We start from the raw sequence: 8266 nt of genomic DNA, 5'->3' as shown, positions 1-8266 counted from the left end.
ATGCAAATCCAATTAGCAAACTTCCACTTGGTAGCCGCAATTTGACATTCGGTAGCAATACTGATCAAATAAGGATACCTATGGTTTTAAATCAGAAGAGGGAAAATAAATAAAGAAAAGAAAAGAAAAAGATTTCAAGGAGAGCCAATTTCAAGCTTCCAACACTAACTGAATTAATGGAATGACTACAAGAATACTTGTAATATGTCTGAAGTCCCTTCATTAATACTTCAACCTAGTGAGAAAGGAAGATATTTATTATGGGTAAAAATGAACTGACCCGATGAACAGACTCAAAGACTATGGATTGCTTAAGGGTCGGAAAATCACTCCGATCTTGGTCTTGGGTACCATCCTCAGCCTTGGAGCTCAGCCTCGACCAAAGAACGAACATCTTCTGCATCAGTACTGGCAGCACACAAATCCACCATTATATCAAGGACCTGAACCATGGAAAAATGGAAACAAAACGATTAGTTTAAAAAATTCATTGAGCTTTTTGATCGTCCATGTGGGTAAAAATAGGAAGCAGTAAATGAATGCAAAGACTTCATATCCACACACATCTGATTGTCTATAGAAGCTGAATACATAGTGGTCCACTCAGTGTTCACTCCCCATGTATAGGGTTGTGATGTAGTAATAAACTCGGTGAGACCGAGGTCGAATCCCAAGGGACTGAAATTTGTACATTTCCTGAAAATAACTAGAACTAGAAAAAAAGATGAAATCTAAATCAGGTGGATTTGAGGAATAATGATGAAATAGTAAAATATGTAGAATTCAAAGGTAGGGAACTAGGGATTCAGAGGATCCACTTGTAGAGATCAGGGAGATCTTGATACCTGCTTCAAAAATCATGGAACTTAAACTGAACTTCCTCTGATATAATTTTAAAGGGATGAAAGGTATATGAATTAGAATGGATTCCATCACCAAACCATACCCAGGAGACAAAGTCAACAACAGAATTAAACTAATTATTAACCAATCAGATGATTATGAAGGTTAGGAAGGGTACCGCCATCCAACCATGCCCAGGAGACGATGGCGAACAACAGGGCTTCCTGACGTCATAATCAAAGTAAGGAAAAAGAAATACTCAAAGCTATTGCAAACTCATTGTAATGTCAGTCACAACAGGCCATTAAAAACTACAAATATTCCCATAATTAAATCAAAAATCAATTCAGTCTAAACAAAATGCATAACAAAATTCTCCCATCCCGCTACAGGCTTCACCTCTTAGCCCAAGCTAAGAGGTTTAGCCACACATAGACATAACAGGGCTTATCTCTTAGAAGAAGAAAGAAAAAGCAAAACAAAAAGGAAAAGAAAATACAAAATGCCTACTCTCCCTGTCCACGTTCAAGCTTCTCTCCCACGGCCCTTTTCCAGCTCCTCCTCCCTTCCTTTCTTTCTCTCTTCTTCTTTTATAAACAACAAAGATCCCCTGGTGGATGCTGGAGTCGGTGCGTAAGTAGGTTAGAAGAGAACAAGGAGTCACGCGCTCTTCTTTCACAGCGAAACCGCAAACAGCCTGATTTTTGGATTGATTTCTGGAACAGCGAACCTCCCCACCTTGGAATCTGACTGCATGGTGAGGTTGAAGGCCCAACTTTGTAGTGTTTGGACGGTTCGGATTGGCCATCCGACCCTCTCTATGGATACGCAATAGCCCGAAAAATTCGGGTTTCTCCGGACTGCGTAAACAGAGCTTGCGTAGTCGTTACGCTGTGACGATGGTGGGGTCCACAATCCGTTTCAAATGAGAAATCCAAGCCGTCCATCGGATTTCTCTTAGAATTTCGGTCGGGAAAGAATGGTTTTTGCCGTCCGTTGGTGCGGCCCACGTGATCAATCTTAAGCCGTTCAACCTGCGTTGAAATGGTTGAGACGCCATTGTCGCTGGTATTTTGAAACTCTTCCACCTAGGCCTTGGTAATATGGACCATGAGAATATGATGGACGGTCCAGATCACTGATTTGGATGATGCGTGAGCCCCACTACTCAAAAACGGTCGGACGCTGTCCGTCCGCTGCTCTTTTCTCGCAAGCCTAAGAGGAAGGGTCGGTCAGCCCTTTGGTTGACCGGACTCTCTGTCCGGTGCACTTCTCGTGCACATGTACCTTATGTACATGCAATATACATATGGGTTCATCATGATGTTCGAGAGAAATCTGTACCGTCCATCTATTTTTTCGCCTCATTTAAGGCGTTGAGTCCAAAATTGAAGCGTATCCAGAAACTAGGTGGGCCCCAAATTGGAGATTAATGGGCTGATCTGTCCGTTGGCCCATTTCCCGAGATCTCCAATGGTTGAAATTTAATATGTACAGTTTATTTATCTCCCAGGCTATGTATGAATTTTCGAGCCAATCAGATGATGGGAACTATGTGATCTTGCATTCTTCACCAATTTCGGGCCTCTTTAACGTGAATAGCTTGATTTCCTCGGATCCCTGGCATGTAATTCCGTCGATCTTGGTCCCCTGGAGTCCGTCCCTTGCCTTGGTGCATTCTGAACGTTAAATCCGTGCTTTTAGCATCATTTCCCATTCAAGCTCGTAAACACACCCTGCATTACAAATACGATTAATTCAGGCCGTTAAGCAATATCATAATCGTAAATTCATGCAATCAATGGGGTCTAATATGCAATATTTGACCCTCAATACCACCCCCAGCCAGCATTTTGCTAGTCCCGAGCAAAGTATGCGAAAAATAAATTGAGAATTACAGGACAATTTTTATAAACTCGAGTGATTTTTGAAAATAATCCAGAACTAGAAGTCTAAGATTCATGATTGTTGGTATTACTTTCTCCTGAGATTAAGCTCACGGTAACTTCATAATCAAGTTCAAATATTAATCCATCAATTAGAACAATTCTAAACATTGAGTTCCATAAGTGTATAGTGTAATCTCGACTTAACATTATTACAATTCACTTCTCTATTTCAGGATATCATTGGTAACCAATAAGAGAATTCACGATAACCTAACTTGGCTTACACATTATCTTTTTATTCTTTTAATTTTTTATTTTTTTCATTAAAAGTAATGCCAATAAGAGGGATCAAATCCTCACCTATAGGGAGCAAACCTAAGGTAAAGATGTACACCCAACTTTTTTTCACATATCATCCATGGGGAATCGAATCCTTACCTATAGGGAGCAAACCTATGGTAGAAACTGTTCGCCCAATCCATTCAATTTCTCAAGTTGGTTCCTTTCATGTTTAGTGATTACCAAGTTAATCCTTCAATATCGAACTGAAACCTTAATATGCAAATGAGATGTGTCCTGCGAATTCATGACTCAATCAATGTTTACAAATTCTAATAATGGATTAACAATTCAAACTTAGCTGTGAAATTTAACAGATAACCGAATCCAAGAGTCGTAAATTACTAACATCATGTATTTTGCAATTCCCAGTGTCCCAGATGGCCATCAAAATCACTTTGAATTCATACGAAATTCCAGAAAAATTGAAAATTTTCACAATTTTCGCTCAAGACCAAGAAAACACTGATTAGGAAACCTAATCTCCCACCCCCAACCTAAAATATACGTTGTCCTTAATGTAAATGATATGAGCATGCAGTGCACTTGGGACAACGAAAAGTAAATATGAAGTGATGGGGAGATAGTACCTAGATGATGAATCGAGAGATATTTTCCAAGAGATCGCAGCATGGGCGTCGGTCAGCACGAGAGAGAAGGCAACACAAAAATAAAAATAAAATCCTACCTATACCACTTTCGTAGGTGCTCTCGATTGCATTTAATGTATGCAACAAGCCTTTAAACCCCTAGGTTGCCTCTAGTGGACAAGTTATAGTCTTGTGAGGGTTTGCAGTAATGTTACCCACAAACATTGAACTAACTAATGATAAAAATGAAATGAAATGCAAAGCTGGGTTGCCTCCCAGGAGCGCTAAGTTTACCATCTTCAGTCAGAATAATAAAGCAACTACCCTAGCCTATGAAAGCGATAAACCTACCTATACCTCCATCAGAATAGGAGATCAATCCTGGTAAACAGGAGCAGTCAAGGGTATGGACATGTCCTCTGAATCAAATTTCTCGACAAATGGCTTTAAGCGATATCCATTTACTTTAAACTCCTTGCCATTGTCAGGATCTCTTATCTTAACGGCCCCATGAGGATACGCAGTAACCACAATGTAAGGGCCGGTCCAATGAGATCGAAGCTTACCTAGAAAGAGATGTAATTGAGAATTATATAAAAGGACTTTCTGACCAGGTGTGAATGATTTTCGTAAAATACGTTGGTCATGAAACGCTTTCATTCTATCTTTGTAAATTCTCGAGTTCTCGTACGCATCGTTCCGGATTTCTTCAAGTTCATTTAATTGAAGTTTACGTAGCGAGCCAGCGTTGTCCAGATTGAAATTAAGATTTTTGATCGCCTAGTACGCTTTATGTTTCAACTCCACAGGCAAGTGACAAGCTTTCCCATAGATAAGTCTAAAGGGAGACATTCCAATAGGGGTTTTAAAAGCAGTACGGTATGCCCATACGACATCGATCAATCAGATTGACCAATCCTTACGATCAGGGTTAACCGTTTTCTCCAGGATATGTTTGATCTCCCTATTGGAAATCTCAGCTTGTCCACTTGTCTGTGGATGGTATGGGATGCTCACCTTATGAGAGATACCGTATTTCTTCATTAAGCTCTCGAATGGTCTATTATAAAAGTGTGAGCCCCCATCACTAATGATGGCTCGAGGCATCCCGAACCACGAAAGGATGTTCTCTTTTAAGAATTTAATGACCGTGCGATAGTCATTATTTCGGCACGGAATTGCTTCGACCCATTTAGTGACATAATCTACGGCGAACAAAATATACAAATTTTCAAATGATTGGGGGAATGGTCCCATGAAATCAATGCCCCAACAGTCAAATGCTTCAATGATAAGAATGGGATTCAAAGGCATCATATTTCGACGGGACAATGCTCCCAATTTCTGACAACGCTTACAAGCTTTGCAAAACTCATGAGTGTCCCTAAACATAGTGGGCAAATAAAATCCACACTGTAAAATCTTAGCCATGGTCTTTTTAGCAGAAAAGTGACCACCACAGGCCCGTAAGTGACAGAAGGAGATGACACTCTGATGCTCATCGTCTGGTACACATCTCCTTAAGATTTAGTCTGGGCAATATTTAAATAAATAAGGATCATCCCAGAAAAAGTTGCGCACCTCGGTGAAGAATTTCTTCTTATCTTGCGCAGTCCACTGTGTCGGTATGAAACCTGTGGCAAGATAATTAGCAATATCAGGGAACCAAGGAGAATGGGAGACTATGAACAGTTGTTCATCAGGGAACATATCATTAATATGGGTCGCCTCAAGGGAATTAGAGGTATTAAGGCGAGAAAGGTGATCGGCCACTACGTTCTCTACTCCCTTTTTTCAAATCAAATTCTTGGAGTAGAAGGATCCATCGTATCAAACGGGGCTTAGAATCATTCTTAGAAAGAAGATACTTAAGTGCCGCATGATCTATGTAGATAATAATCTTGGATCCGATCAAGTAGGACCTAAATTTATCCAAGGCGAACACTACAGCTAAGAGTTCATTTTCCGTAGTCGAGTAGTTCACCTGGGCAGAATTTAAAGTTCTACTTGCGTAATGAATGACGTAGGGTTTCTTATCTTTTCTCTGGCCTAGGACCGCCTCAAGAGCATAATCAGAAGCGTCACACATAAGCTTAAAAGGAAGGCTCCAGTCGGGTGGCTGCATGATAGGTGCAGTAGTTAACGTGCCCTTAAGCTTGGTGAAAGCTTCTTGGCATTGCTCAGTCCACTCGTACAGAGCATCCTTTTGAAGAAGATTACATAAAGGACGAGAGAGGAGACTAAAGTCCTTTATGAATCGCCTGTAAAATCCTGCGTGTCCTAAGAAGGATCGCACGTCTCTGATGTTCTTGGGTGGAGGTAGGTTAGAGATAAGATCGATTTTTGCCTTATCTACCTCGATTCCCTTGGACGAGATGATATGCCCAAGGACAATTCCCTTCTGAACTATGAAATGCCAATTCTCCCAATTAAGTACCAAGTTCTTTTCTTCACATCTTTTCAGAACACATTTAAGACTTTCCAAGCACTTGCTGAAAGATGGACCGTAAACAGAAAAATCGTCCATGAAGACCTCTAGATATTGCCCCACCATATTAGAAAAGATACTAAGCATACATCACTGAAAGGTGGCAGGAGCATTACATAGTCCGAATGGCATCCTTCGGTAGGCAAAGGTGCCGTAGGGACATGTAAATGTGGTCTTTTCCTGGTCTTCAGGGGCTATCTCTATCTGGTTGTAGCCCGAATACCCGTCAAGGAAACTGTAATAGGAATGACCAGCTAACCTTTCCAGGATCTGATCAATGAATGGTAAAGGAAAGTGGTCTTTCCTCGTGACGGTATTCAACATCCTGTAGTCAATGCACATTCTCCAACCAGTAGTGACTCTAGTTGGCACGAGTTCATTATTAGCATTGGTTACGATAGTGATTCCGAACTTCTTAAGGACCACTTGAGTTGGACTCACCCATTGACTATCAGATATAGTGTATATGATACCCACGTCTAATAGTTTAAGAACCTCAGCCTTAACTACTTCCTTCATGTTTGGATTTAGTCTACGTTGTGGTTGCCGAACGGTTTTTGCATTATCCTCAAGATATATGCGGTGAGTATAAATCAAGGGATCGATTCTCTTGAGGTCCACTATCGTCCATCCCAAGGCTCCTTTATGATCAATGAGAGTAGATATGAGCATACTCTCCTGTTCTTTCTCCAGGTGGGCAGAGATCACCACCGGGTATGTCTCATCTTGACCTAAATAGGCATATTTCAAATTAGAAGGCAAATGTTTTAGGTCAAGCTTCGGTGGCTTGAGGTTAGACGGTAGAGGCATTACATCGGTTTGTGGCAATTCTTCAAATTGTGGCCTCCACCAGTTAACTTCAAGTACCGGTGCAGTATCAAGTAAGGCACACGTCTCCCTAATCATGTCATCATCAAAATCATGAGAGTGGACCAGGCACGTCTCTAGAGAGTCAGAGGATAAGGTTAGAGGTGTCGTATCTTCCACTAAAGAGTCAATCATGTTAATGTCGTGGAAATCGTTATCCTCCTCTAAGTTTCTGCCGTTATTGAAAAAGATGTTTGACTCCAATGTCGTGTTCCCAAAAGACATAGTCATGACACCATTCCTTCAATTGATAATTGCATTTGAAGTGGCAAGGAATGGGGGGCCAAGAATGACGGGGATCTGAGTGTTTATGTTATTGATGGGTTCGGTGTCCAGGATGATAAAATCTACAGGGTAGTAAAATCTATCAACTTAGACCAACACATCCTCAATAATCCCTCTTGGTACACGAACAGAGCAATCAGCAAGTTGTAGTGTGGTTAGGGTGGGTTTTAATTCACCCAAACCTAACTGTTTGTATACCGCGTAGGGAATCAGATTGATGTTGAGGGTCAAATATTACATATCAGACCCAGTTGTTGCATAGATTTACACGCATGATACCGCTTAATGGCCTGATTAATCGTGTTTGTAATGCAGAGTGTATGTACGAGCCTGGACCGAAAAGGGTGCTAAAAGCATGGACTTAACACTCTAATGACACCAAAGCATGGGACGGACTCCAGAGACCCAAGATCAACAGAATTACACATCAGGGACCTGGAAAAATCGAGAAACCGAAGCTCAAACAGGCCTGAATGACATCCAGAATGCAGGATTATGAGGTTCCCACTGTCCGATTGGCTCCAAACTTTATATATGGACTGAAGACCTTAAATAAACCGTACAAATCAAAAATCAGCCATTGGATCGCTATGGAAGTGGCCCAACGGATAGATCAGCCCCTTAAAACCTCAAGTGGGGCCCACCTAATCTCTAGATGTGCTCCAATCTTGTTCTCAACCCCTTAAACTATATGGAAAACGGAATAGATGGAGTGGATCTTTCAAAACACCAGTAAAGTGGGCCCCACCACACGTCAGCACATGCTCTGTTACGGGCGTTCGTGAAAATCGGACGCTGCTCGGGCCATTATGCATCCATGGCGGTGGTCGGACGCGTGATCCAGACCGTCCAATACATCTGAGCAATGATCTAAACCAAGGTGTAGGTGAGATTACTCAATATCACGATAGGGATCGCGCTCCATCTTGCTGGACGGTGAGACAGTCGCTGCACAATCCACTTGG

This window comes from Magnolia sinica, chromosome 10, assembly GCF_029962835.1.
Source record: "Magnolia sinica isolate HGM2019 chromosome 10, MsV1, whole genome shotgun sequence".
NCBI lineage: Eukaryota > Viridiplantae > Streptophyta > Magnoliopsida > Magnoliales > Magnoliaceae > Magnolia > Magnolia sinica.
Note: the sequence above shows the minus strand (reverse complement) of the source record.